Raw genomic sequence first — 17,777 nt, 5'->3', positions numbered from 1 at the left:
GGGCAGCATAACAAGACTCAGGCTCTACAAAAACATGTAAAATTAGCCAGGCATGGGAGCATGTGCCTGTGGTCCTAGTTACTTGGGACGCTGAAGCAGGAGGATCACTTGAGCCCAGGAGTTGGAGGCTGCAGTGAGCTACGATCGCACAACTGCACTCCATCCTGGGTAACCAAGCGAGACCCTGTCTCAGAAAAAGTTAAAACGATACAAAATAAAAACCCTCTGTTGATGTGAACCCTGCAAATGTCTCATCTCATCCTGCATGTGGTGCTGCCGTGAAAGCCACATCCCTGCTGACAGGAGTTCCTCTCCTCTCTTCTCCTCCTGCCTTTGCTCTGCCACTGGCCCTGTGTTCAGCCTCATCCTGAGCCACTCGGCCTCCACCAGGACCAAATGGTGAAGCAAATGCGCAGTGGCCTAGGTCAGGAGGCAGGTTTCCAGGCTGTGCTTTGTCCCCTGTCCCTGGCTGGTGCGGGACTACGTGCTGTGTGGGCCGCCCCCAGCTGCAGGCAATAAGACCAGGAGTGAGCTGGGCTGGGACCCCACTTGGCCCCACACGAACTGTCCGGGCTCCCTTACTCAGGGCCATGGACTCAGAGATCCTGAAGGAATGAGGCTCTGGCCCAGAGGGCTGTGACGTGAGAAGCAAGCGAGGCTGTGTGCACCAGACTCCTGAGGTTGGAAGAGTGGGCGTGAGGACGCACGCTGCTGAAGCCTGGGACTTCAGCTGAGGGGACTGTAGCATCCACAGCGGGACACTGAGGGGGCACCATGGACCCCAGCTGCTGCAGCCCCTGGAGCTCCCTGCTTGGTCAGTACACTAGGGCCTGGCTGTGCGCAGTCCCTGTTCTTGGAGTCAGTCCTGCCTTAAGCCCAGGCAAGAAACCTGCGCCTCAGGGACCAGCACTCCCACCCTCAGCCCCCAGAACCTTGGAATGCCTTCCTTAATGTTCAGAAATGTCTAAGTGTCTCCCTGGCTGCTGGGACTGGCCAAGGCTGGCAGTGCCTTCAGGTGGGGGCCCTGAGCTAAGCTGGGCCCCTTTGGGGCATTCTCCAACCCTCCACGCACCCCCAGTGAGTGGGGTGGGGCCTGGCCAGATGCCCCAAAGAGTACAGGGGTCTGGACCTTCCCAGAGAACTCCACTGAACGCTTTGGCTGGTTCCAGGGGGTGGGCCTGGCAAGTCAGTCCGTCACTCTGGGTCTGGGTTGCCCAAGATGGGCCGCTGGAGTGGTGTGGCGGTGCGGCTTTCAAGGACTCAAATTGTGTATATAGAAAGCCATTCTGCACAAAACATGTGCCCAGGTCCAGTACATCCTGAGGGCGACCTCGCTTGAAATCCCGGAAATCCCAGTCTGCCCTCTGGGCTCGATGCACCCTTAGGACACATGCCCCACTGCATGGGCCGTGCTGAGGAAGGTCCTGCTCCTGGTGCACACAAGAGTCTTGGGGGGCAGCGGCCTTGCGGGAGTCCAAGTCCTCTAAGGCGCCGCTTGCATTCTAAGTCCACACCCTGCCCTTGCACGCATGCACACGTGCACACACGCACGCGCACACGTGCACACATACAGGCTCAGCCTACACCCTCCTAGGGAGGCAGAACTGAGCCCAGCAACCTCACCGGAGCTCCTGCAGAAGCCAGCAAGCACCTGAGCCACAGAGCTCAGAGGTGCCAGGAGAGAGTCCGTCCCAGCAGCCAGGCTGCCTCTGGCCTCTAGGGCCGAGGTGTGATTCTATCCCACCTGTTTGCTGGCAGGCGCTGGGATGAGTCACTGGGCAACAGAAGCTTCTTAGCCAAGCAGAAGCCGTGGAAAGCTGTGTTTGGGGAAGATCTGCTCAGCTGAGGAGAGCTGTCATCATCCCATTTGGCTCCTTGCCCCACCACATCCGGGAGGAAGCACCGAGTGGGGGCGGCGGGTGGTGCCAGCCCCTCCAGTGCAGGGCACACATTTCAGTGGCTGCAGTACTGGCCTCTCATTAGAGCTTCCCGACCCAGGTGAGGATGCCAGGAGCCAGAGAGGGAGGCCACTTAGAGAGGAGATGACTGGAGGGTCAGGACCGGCCCCAGTGACGCCGAGGGGACTGAGGCACCTGCCGTGTGTTCATGATGCAGATGAGAAAGCAAGGCAAGAGGGCGTCGCTGCAGATGAAGCAGGCTCGCACAGTTCCAGTGTACTCCGTGGATATCTTTATGCCAGCGCATTGACATTTTAGATGGAATAATCAGTAGACTAGAAGAGGATACATTACCAATATTGACTCAGGAAAAAATAGAACACCTAGCTAGAACTAGACCTGTTCCAGAAATGGAACCTGGAAGTCAAAAATCTAACCCTAGAATGGCATCAGGCTGGGACCGTCCAGAATTTTTAAGGAACAAACTCTTCCCGGAGAGTAGAAAGTGACAGTCCCCGTCATCTTTTATGAAGCTAGCAGACCCTGTATCCACCACCCAGAGAAGAGCCACAGACGCTGACCTCCTGCCTGGGGAAGGGGCAAGAGGGAGCAAAGAATGAGACCCAGGTGACTGCATTACTTCCCACACCTTGCGGGCAACAGGGAGGTGACAAAGGGTAGAAGACACACAGCAGCTGCCAGGCTGTCCCCATCATCAGGAAAAGCAAAGAGAGGCAGTCGGGGCAGTTGTCCCCTCAGACCCTGGCGGGCACAAAGCTGCTCCTCCCACCCTCCGTCTCCCTGTCTCCCAGGGCCACTGGCTGCTCCTAAGTCTGCTGCAGCCCTCCCAGGAGCCCAGCCTGAGGGTGCCCAGGGCGACTCCAGGGGTCCCGGCCACTGCGGCCAGGTGTCCTGGCGGCTGGTGCCGGGCTGCCTGAGCTGTGGGCTCTCAGGAGCACCCCACACTCACCTGGTGACCAGTCCCTCTGCTCCTCCGGGAGGAGCCTGCTCATCTGTGAAATGGGTTAACCGCACAGAACTTTGCCAAGATGGCAGGCTTGTTGTGAGCTTCAGAGTGGACACAAATTAAACAGTGATAATTCATTAAACACCAAAAGATCAAAACCCATGGTGGGTCCGTGAGGAGGGATTTCATGTGCACCTTTCCCAGATCAGGCCACGGAGACGCAGGGCCAGGAGCCCAGGTGGGGACAGCGTGACTTCGTGTGGTGCCCCTGCCTCACAGCAGGGACTTGTGGCACCTCTGGATGATGGACAGCCCTGCTCCAGGGGGACAATGGCACTGGGACCACGGAGGGACAGAGGCAGGGGACGCAGAACAGAGCCTCCCTCCCTGGGCTGGATCAGGCAGGCCCTTCCTGCTGTGTGAGGCCTGGGCCTCCCCTTGGTGACACACCTTTCCCAACTAACCAGAGCGGGGACAGGCTTACTCCCCGGGATGGCACTCAGGCTGGAGTGCAGTGGCGCGATCTCTGCTCACTGCAACTTCTGCCTGCTGGATTCAAGTGATTCTCCTGCCTCAGCCTCCTGAGTAGCTGGGATTACAGATGCCTGCTACCACATCCAGCTAATTTTCGTATTTTTAGTGGAGATGGTGTTTCACCATGTTGGTTCTGGTGTGCAGCCCCCACTCTGCCCATCCCTCCATCTGGTGGCCAGGAACCTTCCAGAGCCTCAGGAACGGAGCAGAAGCAGAGGCGAGTTGAGGGCTGGCAGTGGAGAGCGCCGGCTGTCTCCCTGCTCAGGCCCAGCTGGTGCTGAGAAGAGCCTGGCTTGGGCCCCAGCTCAGAAGCTTCACTCCTGCTCCTCATGGTTGGCAGAATAGCGACCCCCAAAGATGTCCACGTCTTACTCCCTGGAACCTGTGAATGTGCCACCTTTCGTGGCAGAAGAGGCTTTGCAGATGGGATTAAACTAAAGACCTTGAGATGGAGAGATTCTCCGGGGTTTTCCAAGTGGGCCCCATGCAACCACGGGGGCCTTATCAGAGGCACAGACCAAGAGAGACTGGATGATGTTGTGCTGCTGGCTTTGAAGACGGAGGAAGGTACCACGAGCCAAGGATTGCAGGCAGCCTCTAGACGCTGAGCAATCAATCAATCAGTCAGCCTTTCTTATTTGTACCCATGAATTTGGTACCCTTTTTATTTACTTATTTATTTGTTTGTTTGTTTGTTTGTTTGTTTTTGAGACAGAGTCTTGCTCTGTTGCCCAGGCTGGAGTGCAGTGGTGCGATCTCGGCTCACTGCAGCCTCCACCTCCTGGGTTCAAGCTCTTCTCCCACGTCAGCCTCCTGAGTAACTGGGATTACGGACGCATGCCACCACTCCCAGCTAATATTTTGTATTTTTTAGTAGAGACAGGGTTTCACCACGTTGGCCAGGCTGGTCTCAAACTCCTGACTTCAAGTAATTCTCCCACCTTAGTCTTCCAAAGTGCTGGGATTACAGGCGTGAGCCACTGCGCCTGGCCTGTACTCTTTTTTTAATCATTCAACTCTAAATATTTTCTAAAATCTCTCATGATTCCTCTTTAAACCATAAATTACTTAGGAGTGCATTTTAAGTTTCCAAAATATAGTGTTTGAGGACTATCTTTTTATTGTTAATTTCTAATTCAGTTACTTTGCAATCAGAGTCCATGTGTCCTTGGAACAAAGGAATGGTCTCAATTCATTGCATGCAGTTTTATATTTATCTGTTGGGTGAAGATTGTTAATTCTGTTGTTCAGATCTTCAATATTCTTGCTAAGCATTTGCCTGTTTGATCTTTCTTTCTCTTTTCTTTTTTCCTTTCTTTCTTCCTTTTCTTTCTTCTTTCTTTCTCTTTCTTTCTCTCCTTCTCTCCTACTCTTGTTCTCTCTTTCTTCCTTTCATTCCGTTTTAGAGACAGGATCTTGCTCTGTCACCCAGGCTGGACCACAGCGACACCATCACAGCTCACTGCAGCTTTGAACTGCTGGCTTCAAGGGATCCTCCACCCTTGGCTATAGGCATGAGTCATCACACCTGACCTTTGATATGTTTCTGATATTTGAAAGAAAAAAAAAAATTCTGGGCTGTGCACAGTGGCTCACACCTGTAAGCCCAGCACTTTGGGAGGCCAAGGCCGGAGAATCACTTGAGGTCAGGAGTTTGAGACCAGCCTGGTCGACATGGTGAAATTCCATCTCTACTAAAAATACAAAAATTAGCTGAGTGTGATGGCACATGCCTGTAGTCCTAGCTACTCGGGAGGCTGAGGCAGGAGAATTGCTTGAACCCAGGAGGCGGAGGTTGTATTGAACCAAGATCATGCCACTGCACTCCAGCCTGGGCAACAGAGTGAGATTGCCTCAAAAAAAAAAAAAAAGATTCTGCCATCAGGACTGTGGATGTGCTAATTTTTCCTTGTAGTTATACTGGTTTTGCTAAAATTGTGAGGCTGACCTCCCAGGCAAAAAGAAACCATGGTAAGCTCTTTGGTCCTTCCTTTCAATATTATGTAGCATCCTGTCTATCCTGATTTATGCTTTTTACCTTAAATTCCGTTTTGTCCATTATGAATATTGATACAATGGCAGTCTCTTGTACATTGACATTTATGTGTGACAATTTTTTCAGCTTTTCTGTGTGATCCAGTTTTATGTAATTTTTGTAAGCTGTATATATAGCTGACTGATTTTTTGAGTCCAATCTTACCATCATCTTTATGTTTTAATGGATAAATAAAATCTATTCCCACTTATTGTGATTGCTGACATGTTAGTGCTTGATGTCTAACATCTTATTTTTTGTTTTATTTATCGTCTTTTTTACTTTATTTTTTCCTGTATTCTGGTTAACAAGGTTTCTGTGTTCCTTTTTTTCCCCCTGAATGTTTGGAATTCAATTCTTCTTGTGATTTCCCTCAATTTTTAACATTTGTGCTTAACTGCACAGTTTCAAAAGAAACTGGCTGGGCATGGTGGCTCACGACGGTAATCCCAGCACTTTGGGAGGCTAAGGCGGGCAGATCACCTGAAGTCAGGAGTTCCATACCAGCCTGGCCAACATGGTGAAACCCTGTATCTACTAAAAACACAGAAATTAGCCAGGTATGGTGGTGCGTGCCTGTAGTCCTAGCTACTCAGGAGGCTGAGGCAGGCAGGAGAATCACTTAACTCTGGGAGGTAGAGATTGCAGTGAGCTGAGATCGCGCCACTTCACCTCAGCCTGGGCAACAGACATAGACTCCTAAAAAAAAAAAAACAAGCATAGTTCTCTAATATTTCTTTTACTCTTGAAGCAAAGAAGAACTCTCTCCCCACAAGTTGATATTACAATCTATAGTTTTAATTTCCCTTTTCCTAAGAACACATTTGAAAGACTGTGACTAGTTAGTAAACTTACCAACACATCTTATTGCTAACTGCACTATTGTCTCTGAGATCCTGTACCGCCCATCTGAGTTCTCTCCTCTTCATGTTCAAGTATATCTTTCAGTTACTCATTTAGTGATAGCCTCTGTGTGGTAAACACGCTCAGTCTCTGCTTGTCTGAAATGATTTTGCTTAATAAGAGTTTATCAGAGGTTCTGGAAAAGATATTTGTACACCCATGACCCTGACAGCATTATTTACAAGAGTGAAAAATGTGTCCACCTACAGTTGATTGGATAAACAATGTATATGTACAATGAAATATTACTCAGCCTTGAAAAGGAAGGACATTCTGACATATGCTACCACATGGAGGACCTCACTGAGGACACTGTGCTAAGTGGAATAAACCAGTCACAAATGGGCAAATATTGCATGATTCCACTTACAGGAGGCCCCTAAAGTGGTCAAATTCCTAGAGACAGAAAGTAGAATGAAGGTTGCTGGGGTGGGAGGGGCAAATGGGAATTAGTGTTTAATAGGGACAGAGTTTTCGTTTTACAAGATGAAAAGAGGTAAAAAGACAGATAACAGCGATGGATGTACAACGGGATGAATGTGTTTACTGCCACCGAAATGTATGTTTCAAAATACTTTAAACTGTTATGTGTATTTCACTACAATGAACAATTTAACAAAAGGAGAACGATCGTTTCGCAAGACATGAAGTTCAAATTTGGTCGTCATCTTTCCTCAGTGCTTTGAATTATTTCCTCTATTTTCCTTCCAGGTGTGTTGCTGCTGTTGAGAAGTCTGCTGTTGATTTGGAGGCAATCCAGCTTTCTCACTGACATGTTTGGAGACTTTCTCCTTAACCATGAGGTTCTGAAGTTTCATCATAAAGTGTCTGGATGTGTAGTTACAGCATTTGTATTTATTGTGTTTACTACTCAGAGAGTACTCTCAATCAGGGGATGCAAGACTATCTTCAATTCTTCAAAGTCCTCAGCCATTATTGCCTCAGGTAAGGCTTCTCTGCTGTTTGTGTTATGCTTTTCTGGAGCACCTTTTTTTGTGTGTGTGACAGGGTCTTGCTCTGTCACCCAGGCTGGAGTGCAGGGGCACGATCATCATTCACTGTAGCCTCAACCTCCCGAGCTCAAGCCATCCTCCCACCTCAGCCTCCCAAGTAGCTGGGACTACAGGCATGTGCAGCCACACCCAGTTAATGTTTTTATTTTTTGTAGAGATGGGATCTTGCTATGTTGCCTAGGCTGGTCTCAAACTCTTAGCCTCAATGATCCTCTTGCCTTGGCCTCCCAAACTGCTGGAATTACAGGCATGAGCCACTGCACCCAGCCTGAAACACTCTTTAGACATATGTGGGAACTATCAATCTTTCAGTCATGTCATTTAACTTTGCAGCAGAGTTTGATTTTTTTCTCTATACATTGCTTTCTTGGGGAATTTCTCAGAGCCATCTATGAATTCTCTAAATTCCTCAGTCGGGCCCAGTCTAGAGTTTGTCCCATAACATTTTTATTTCAATTACTTTATATTTTTTACTTCCAAAATTTCTAAATGATTCTTTTTCATACGTGACTTATTTTATTTCTTTCTGATTTTGCTTCATTATTCCTTTTTTTCTTTTTCCTTTTTTTATTTTTTTTTTTAAGACATGGTCTCCCGCTGTCGCCCAGGCTGGAGTGCAATGGTGCAATCTCAGTTCACTGCAACCTCCACTTCCTGGTCTCAAGTCACTGCAACCTCCACCTCCCCCTTGAAAGTCCTCAGCCATTATTGCCTCAAGTAAGGCTTCTCTGCTGTTTGTATTATGCTTTTCTGGAACACCCTTTTTTTCTGTGACAGGGTCTTGCTCTGTCACCCAGGCTGGAGTGCAGTGGCACGATCATCATTCACTGTAGCCTCAACCTCCCGAGGCAATAATGGCTGAGGACTTTCAAGGAACAAGTGATCCTCCTTCCTCAGCCCCCACAAGTAGCTGGGACTACAGGCACACGCCACCATACCTGGCTAATTTTTGTATTTTTTGTAAAGGCAGGGTTTCGCCATATTGCCCAGGTTGGTCTTGAACTCCTGAGCTCAAGCTATTGGTCCACCTCAGCCTCCCAAAGTGCTGGGATTCCAGGCGTGAGTCCCCCCCGCCTTTCTTGTCCTTTTTAGATAACAAAAAACATCTTTTTTTTTTTTTTTTTTTTTTTTTTTTTCTCTGAACTCCCCCCTCAAATTCTTGTCTTAAAGTCTTGTTAGATCATGCTATACATGTATTCACTCTTTTTTTTTTTTTAAACTGAGACTCACTCTGTCCCCCAGGCTGGAGTGCAGTGGCATGATCTTGGCTCACTGCAACCTCTGCCTCCCGGGTTCAAGCGATTCTCCTGCCCGAGTCTCCCAAGTAGCTGGGATTACAAGCGCACGCCACCATGCCTGACTATTTTTTAATACTTTTTGGTAAAGACATGTATCTTTACATGTCTTTTTACATTACAAATACATTTTACATTACAAATACTTTGCAAAGTATTTGGTAAATACTTTTTGGTTTCACCATGTTGGCCAGGCTGGTCTCGAACTCCTGACCTCAAGTAATCTGCCTGCCTCGGCCTCCCAAAGTGCTGAGATTACTGTATTCACTCACTTTAAGTGTAAACTTTGATGACTTTTGACAAATGTATCCACCTGTGTGCCCACCACTGCAATCAAAATATAGAACATTTCCATCACCCCAGAAAGTTCCCTTGTGCTAAAATCACCATCTCTGCCACCACCAGCTTTAGACCAGGAGGCCACTGATGTACTGTTTGTCACCAGAGTCCTGTATCTTGTTCAGAGTCTCATACACATAGAGCCACCTAGCGTGCAGGCTTTTGTGTCTGGCTCCCTAGGCTCAGTGGATGTTTCTGGGATTTATTCGGGCCATTCATGTGTATCGGGAGTTTGTTCCTTTTTACTGCTGAGTGGTATTCAGTTGTATGGATGAACTATGATGTAGTTATCATTCAACTGTTGGTGGACACCTGGGCTGCATCCAGGCTGGGGTTGTGATGAATAAAACTGCTATAACATGTGCAAGGCTGGGGGTCTATGTTTTTACTTCTGTTAGGTAAACACCAAGAGCGGAATTATCAGTTAACATGGTAAGCGTCTCTTGACTTTATAAAAAGCTAAAGTAACTGTACCATTTCACACGCCCCCCAGCAGTGAGAGTCCCAATTGCTCAGCACCCTCATCGACACTTGTGATGTCTCATTGTGCTTTTAGTTTGCACTTTGAGGGGTAGCTTTTAAAGGATGGGCATCTTTTCAGCCTTTGAGTCATTCAATCAGGATGTGTTGATGACTTAGGTGAGGAAGAAGGAATTGAAGTGAGATCTAAAATAAGAACATGAGGCCAGGCGCAATGGCTCACACCTGTAATCCCAGCACTGTGGGAGGCTGAGGGGGCAAATCATGACGTCAGGAGTTTGAGACCAGCTTGGCCAACATGGTGAAACCCCATCTCTATAATAATACAAAAATTAGCCGGGTGTGGTGGTGCACACCTGTAGTCCCAGCTACTCAGGAGCCTGAGGCAGGAGAATTGCTTGAACCTGGGAGGCAGTGACCTGAAATCACTCCACAGAACTCCAGCCTGGGCAACAGAGTGAGACTCTGTCTGAAATAAAATAAAATAAAATAAAGTAAGAACATGAATACATAAAGCTGGTGTGCTTTTAAAACCTCACAAAGGTGAGGAAATGTGTGCGTTATAATTCTCTGTAGAAGTTAAGGGCACCGATTCTGGATTCAAATCCCATCTTCACTGCCTGCTTGCTGTGTGACCCTGTGACCTTGTGCAAGTTACTCACGCAGGCTGGGCCTCACTGCCCACAACTCTAAGAGGACAGAACCCACCTCCTAAGATTGTTGAGAGAATTAAATGACTTGATATATGTTAAGCTTTAGTTGGTGCTGGCTGTAGTGGGCACTATGAGAATTCGAATTTATTATAATTCTAAGCAGATGTAGTGGGACCCGCCTGTAGTCCCAGCTACTCGGGAGGCTGAGGCAGGAGGATCGCTTCAGTCCAGAACTTCAAGACCAGCCTGGGCAACACAAGGAGAGCCCATCTCTACAATGTAACGGTAAGAGTGACTCTAAATCCTCCCGCGGCCGCCCTGGGGTGTGTGGTGATTGTGCCCACCACGAGGGGTCAGATTTCAGCAACTTTCATTTACTCGAACCTCGCTGGCTTTCAGGGTGGGAGACCGGGGGACTGTCTTCTAGGGGCGCAGACGTCCTGCCTTTCCTTCCTGCCCGAATCCGATGACCCCCAAGCACTACAGCCCCCTCCCCGACGCCGGCTGGAAATGGGGCGGAGCCAGGGGCTCCGGGCTGGCCGGGCGACCCCTGCAGAGGTCCAGGTCCAGCTCACTCGCGGACTAACTCCCTCGGAAGGGAAGGGACCCCCCCAGGCTCTTTACACCCCCTTCCTTGCTGCCTGCGGCGGCCACGACGCCAGGGCCCGGGCTCGGTCCTCAGCAGCTGGCGAGCCTCCCGGAATCGCCCCGCACCCCCGCCGAGCCCCTCGGGGGGGGCCCTCGGCCGGCGCTGCAGCGTGGGGGTGCTGGCCTTAGCGCATTCGTTCCCTTGTCCATGCGTTCGTTCACGCACTCGTTCACGCACTCATCAGTGCCCTCCGGAGCTGACCGGACGCAGGAGGCGGAGAGAGGAACCCGCAGCCCGGTGCGGAAGCGCGGAGCCCAGACGGCAGCCGCTGGCCCGGCGACCACAAACTGCGCTTCACTAACGGAGCGGAGCGTCAGGCAGAGCGGGCATCGCTGCCTCAGGCAGCCCCGGCCCGCGGACAGAGTCTAGTCTGCCCAGCTCTCGCCCATGCCAGAGCTTTGGTATGCCAAGTGTTTCCAATTTTTTTGTTCGTTTATAAATATCTTTAAGAAATATATCTATTTCTTAAAGATATAAATATATATAGAGAGAGAGACGGAGTCTCGCCTTGTGGTCGCCCAGGCTGGAGTGCAGTGGCACGATCTGCAACCTCCGCAGCTCACTGCAACCTCTGCCTCCCGGGTTCAAGCGATTCTCCTGCCTCAGCCTCCCGAGTAGCTGGGATTACAGGTGCCTGCCACCATGCCCAGCTAAATTTTGTATTTTTAGTAGAGACAAGGTTTCACCGTGTTGGCCAGGCTGGTTTCAAACTCCTGACCTCAGGTGTTCCACCCGCCTCGGCCTCTCACACAAAAGTGCTGGGATTATAGACCTGAGATATGTAAAATTTCAGTAGAGACAAGGTCTCACCCTGTTTCCCAGGCTGGTCTCGAACTCCTGGGGTCAAGCGATCCTCCTGCCTCAGCCTTCCAAAGTGCTATGATTACAGGTGTGAGCCAGCGCGCCCAGCCGGTTTGTAAACATCTTTTGAGGGCCTCGTCCTTGGTGTCCACAGCTCCAGCGCTGAGCGCCTCGCCCACATAGATGGGATGGTATGCGCTGGCAAGAGAGGTTGGGGAGTGGGGCTGGGGGGAGGTGGGGCAGAGGGACCAGGTCCTTGAGCCCTGGGAAGCTCAGCTCAGGTGTTGGGACTGCACCCCAGGATGGGTAGGACATCTCAGGAGGCCTGATCTCAGGGTCCTGCATATCCTGGACCCTGCTTCACTTGAAGGGCCATGGGAAGCCATTGAGCAATTTTAGGTAGGATCAGATTATAGGGTTTTTTTTTTTTTGAGAGGGAGTCTCGCTCTGTGGCCCAGGCTGGAGTGCAGTGGCCGGATCTCAGCTCACTGCAAGCTCCGCCTCCCGGGTTTAAGCCATTCTCCTGCCTCAGCCTCCAGAGTAGCTGGGACTACAGGCGCCCGCCACCTCGCCCGGCTAATTTTTTGTATTTTTTTGTTTTAGTAGAGACGGGGTTTCACTGTGTTAGCCAGGATGGTCTTGATCTCCCGACCTCGTGATCTGCCCGTCTCGGCCTCCCAAAGTGCTGGGATTACAGGCTTGAGCCACCGCGCCCGGCCCAGATTATAGGTTTTAAGTGAGTATTCACATTAGAGCACCTAGGAGCCCCCCTATTTGTAATGTCTTATTTTGTTGTTGTTGTTGTTGTTTTTTGTTTTGTTTTGTTTGTTTGTTTGTTTGTTTTTTGAGACAGGATCTTTCTCTTGCCCAGGCTGGAGGGCAGTGGTGCAATCTTGGCTCACTGCAGCCTCAACCTCCTGGGCTCAAGCATCTCACCTCAGCCTCCCTAGTAGCTAGGACCACAGGCATGTGCCACCATGCCCGGCTGATTTTTTAATTTTTTTTGTAGAGACAGGGTCTTGCGTTGTCACCCAGGCTAATATCAAACTCCTGGGCTCAAGCAATCTTTCCTCCTTGGCCTCCTAAAGTGCTAGGATTACAGGCATGAACCACCTTGCCTGGCCTGTAATGTCTTATTTCTTAAACTGGAAGGTAGATTCGCTGCCTAAAATGACTCACAATATATATATATAGGGAGAAGAGCCACTGTGGCAGTGGGTGGAGAACAGTCTGGAGGAACCGAGAGCAGACAGACTGGGATGCTGAGAGGCTCCCGCAGCAGTTCCACTGGTGCTGATGGTGGCTGGAACTGGGGGTGGGCATGGAGAGGGAAGTAGGGAAGGGGACAGAACCTGGGGGTCTTACACAGTGGTGTCACATACAGCCTCAGTTTGGAGGGGAGTCCTGAGTCCTGTCTCTCAAAGGCTACCCAGGATGGCCTCTCCCAAGCCTCAGGACCACTCTGCTCCCAAAAGCATTAGGATGACGCTGGAGGCAGGGGGCCACTGGGAAAGTCCCTCCCCCCAACCTGTCACACACACCTAGAGCTTCAGAGTGAAGGGCTGGAAGGGCCTCATTACCCACTCACATGACTTTGTATTGAATTAGGGCGGGTTTGGGAGTAGCCACATACTGGGAAAAAGCCTAAAATGACCCTACGCAACAGGGAATAGACAACAGGTTAATACACCCACAGCAAAGGAACAGACAGCGGATTCACACACACACACACACACACACACACACACACACAGCAAAAGAATAGATAGCAAGTTAAAACACACACACAGCCAGACGTGGTGCCTCATACCTGTAATTCCAGCACTTTAGGAGGCCAAGGTGGGAGGATCCCTTGAGGCCAGGAACTCGGGACCAGCATGGGCAACCTAGTGAGACCCTGTCTCCACAAAAAATTTAAAAAACCTAGCCAGCTGTGGGCATGTGCCTTTAGTCCCAGCTACAAGGGAGGCTGAGGCAGGAGGATGCCTTAGCCCAGTTGTTTGGGGCTGCATTGAGCTATGATCGTGGCACTGCACTCTGGCCTGGGTGAGAGTGAAACTCTGTTTCTAAAACAAAATGCCTGCACACACACACACACACACACACACACACACACACACACACACACACGAGATCAACAAAGAAAGACTCAGGAAAAAAATGAGCAAAGCATATGAACAAGCAATTTACAAAAGATCCAATTCAAATGAATGCTGTACATTTGAACTGATGTTGAGCAACTGACCTTGGATCTACCAAGGGTGCATCTCATCTGTATGTCAGTGGGGTCATTGGAGGACCTCTGTGGCATCTAGTGGCTTGAAGGTGAACTCATGCTTGAACCCAGCAATTTCACCCGGAGGCATGGACCTCAAAGGAGGCAGTATTGGTCCCAGGGTGCGGTTGGAATTTTGTAGGGTGTTTCTGTTTGTCAGAATGCTGGGGGACGGGTGGGCAGCCCCACGTTGCTGGATATCCCATAACATCCAAGGAGACACTGTCCCACAATTTCCCCTAGAAATGCATAGTATTTTTTGCTTGGTTTTAATATATACTGAAGATGTCCTATATGCTATTTACTAGATCTATAGATGGAAGATTTTACTGTTTTCTGAGAAATTCTACTGAGCTTTGTTCATTCACCATTTCAGAAACTGTTGTCACTAAAAAAAGAAAACAAATTGCAGAAAGCTACATACAATGTAGCCACACTAAAATGTTTCTATTATTTACAGGTACACACGAAGAAAGTAAAAAGATGAAAACACACAAAGACATAATCAACACAAAAATCAGGACAGCATCTTATCCTTATGGGGAAGGAAGGCTTCAACTCTATGTATAACGATTTCTTATTTTAAGGAAAAACATTGGGCCGGGCGCGGTGGCTCAAGCCTGTAATCCCAGCACTTTGGGAGGCCGGGACGGTCGGATCACGAGGTCAGGAGATCGAGACCATCCTGGCTAACACGGTGAAACCCCGTCTCTACTAAAAATACAAAAAACTAGCCTGGCGAGGTGGCGGGCACCTGTAGTCCCAGCTACTCCTGAGGCTGAGGCAGGAGAATGGCGTAAACCCGGGAGATGGAGCTTGCAGTGAGCTGAGATCCGGCCACTGCACTCCAGCTCGGGGGAAAGAAGAAAAACCCCCCTTCCAAAAAAAAAAAAAAAAAAAGGAAAAACATTGATCCGACATAAACATGGCAAAATGCTGAGATTTGACAAACTTTGTATGGTGGTGTTATTATTCCTTATATTATTTCCAATTCTTCTCTGTGCTCTAAATTACCCAAAAACGGGAGAGACAAGAGGCAGAGAAGGGAGGCAGGCAAACGGGTGATTTATTATTGAAACTGTTAGTCTCCACGCTGTAAAACTCTCCAATGCTGAGCAGCTACTGGCAGTTCTAAGGCTACATGTTATTGAGATTTTATTTTTTTAAGCCATGACAGCATTCTTAGCTCTGTGTCTTCTGTACTATCACCATATTTATTCTCAGTCCATTCCCCTAGAATTTTGTCCCCAACTAGCAGCTGTATAGTGACTCAAGATCTCACCTATCTCAAGGTACATTTTAACAGTGCTCTACCAAAGATGACTCAAAAAACTGACTCTAAGAAATGACTGTGATGTTGAGGTTTGCATATTTTGCAGCTATTTTGGGCAGAGGTTCTACCTGGGCACAAATAGGTAATATGAATCTTAGCAGACTCCTCCTCTAGTAACTGAATTATAATACAATCCCAGGGGAGAACTGAGATATTGCATTAGAAATAGGGAATGGATGTGAAATTTGCAAAAATATTATTCATCTACCCATTTTTAACAATTTGAGTGGGGCTTTTAGCTAGGCATTTTTTCATATATATTTATCAGAAAACATCTCAAATACCTGCTTCCATTTTGATTTCTGTTCTCATCACCTTTTTGAGTTGTCCGTGTGCTCCAGCTCTGCTGTGATGAGGGCAAACACAAATTACAAATATGAAGTTTAGCCGGGCGCGATGGCTCACACCTGTAATCCCAGCACTTTGGGAGGCCGAGGCGGGCGGATCACGAGGTCAGGAGATGGAGACCATCCTGGCTAACACGGTGAAACCCTGTCTGTACTAAAGACATACAAAAAATTAGCCAGGTGTGGTGGCGGGTGCCTGTAGTTCCAGCTACTCGGGAGGCTGAGGCAGGAGAATGGTGTTAACCTGGGAGGCAGAGCTTGCAGTGAACCGAGATTGTGCCACTGCACTCCAGCCTGGGCAACAGAGCCAGATTCCGTCTCCAAAAAAAAAAAAAAAAAAAAAGTGTGGAAGTTTGGCTAGGAACGGTGGCTCACACCTGTAATCCCAGCACTTTGGGAGGCCAAGGCAGGCAGATCACTTGAGGTCAGGTGTTCAAGACCAGCCTGGCCAATGTGGTGAAGCCCTGTCTCTACTAAAAATACAAAAATTGGCCAGGCTCGGTGGCTCACGCCTGTAATCCTAGCACTTTGGGAGGCCAAGGCAGACATTGCCTGAGCTCAGGAGTTCAAGACCAGCTTGAGCAACACAGTGAAATCCCATCTCTACTAAAATAGAAAAAATTAGCTGGGCATGGCAGCATGTGCCTGTAGTCCCAGCTACTCGGGAGGGTGAGGTAGGAGAATTGCTTGAACCCGGGAGGTGGAGGTTGCAGTGAGTTGAGATCACGCCACTTCACTCCAGCCTGGGCAACAGAACAAGACTCTATCTCCAAAAAAAAAAAAAAAAAAAAAAAAATTAGCTGGGCGTGGTGGCACATACCTGTAGTCCCAGCTACTGGGGAGGCTGAGGCAGGAGAATTGCTTGAACCTGGGAGGCAGGGATTGTAGTGAGCCAAAATTGCATCACTGCACTCCTGCCTGAAGGACAGAGCAAGATTCCATCTCAAAAAAAAAAAAAAAAAAGCTCTTAAAACAATGAGACACCACTACACACCTATTTGAATGGCTAAAATCCAAAATTTGATACCACCAAATGCTGATGAGGATGTGGAGCAACAGGAACTCTCATTCATTGCTGGTGGGAATGAAAAATGAAACAGTCACTTTGAAAGACTGTTTGACAGTTTCTTTTTATTTGATTTGATTTTGAATTTTTTAGAGACAGGGTCTTGCTATGTTGTCCAAGCTTGTCTTGAACTCCCGACCTCAAGTAATCGTCCTGCCTTAGCCTCCTGAGTAGCTGGGATTATAAGCCTCTGCACCTGGCTTTTATTTATTTTCAGTTTGTTGCAAAACAAAATATACCCTTAACATATGATCCAGCAATCCCACTCTTTAGTGTATAGTGAAAGGAGCACACAAAAATCTACACATGGATGTTTATAGAAGCTTTCCTCATAATTGCCAAAACTTGCAAGCAACCAAAATGTCCTTCCATTGATGAATAGATAGCTAAACTGTGGTACTTCCAGACAATGGAACATGATTCAGCAGTAAAAAGAAATGAGTGACTAGGCCAGAAAAGATATGAGGGAATTTTAAATGCATATTACTAAGTGAAAGAAACCAATCTGAAAAAGCTACTTACTGTCTTAGTCCGTTTTATGCTGCTATAACAGAATACCACAGACTGGGTAATTTACAATGAACACAAATGTATTGGCTCACAATTCTGGAGGCTGAGAATTCTAACATCATGGTGCTGGCATTTTTCAAGGGTCTTCCTGCTGCATCATCCCGTGGGAGAAGGGCAAAGAGAGGATGAGAGGGAGAGCAAGAGATAGACCTTGTAGCCCTTTATAGTCAGCATTAATCCATTAATGAGGGTGAAGCCCTGATGACCTAAACACTTCCCATGAGACCCCATCTTTCTACATTGTTGCATTGGGGATTAAGTTTCCAACACATGTGTTTTGGGGGACCCATTCAAACCATAGTAGCTACATACTGTAAGATTCCAAATACATGACATCCTGGAAAAGGCAAAACTGTGAAGATACTAAAAAGATCAGTGGTTGCCAGGAGTTAAGGGGGAGAGAGGAATAAACAGATGGAGCACAGGGGACTTTGTTTTTTCTGAGATGGAGTTTAACTCTGTCGTCCAGGCTGGAGTGCAGTGGTGCAATCTTGGCTCAATACAGCCTCCACCTTCCAGGTTCAAGCAATTCTCACAGACTTAGCCTCCCGAGTGCTAGGATTACAGGTGCCTGCCACCACGCCTGGCTAGTTTTGTACTTTTAGTAGAGACAGGGTTT

Source organism: Piliocolobus tephrosceles, chromosome 8, assembly GCF_002776525.5.
Source record: "Piliocolobus tephrosceles isolate RC106 chromosome 8, ASM277652v3, whole genome shotgun sequence".
Classification (NCBI taxonomy): domain Eukaryota; kingdom Metazoa; phylum Chordata; class Mammalia; order Primates; family Cercopithecidae; genus Piliocolobus; species Piliocolobus tephrosceles.
Note: the sequence above shows the minus strand (reverse complement) of the source record.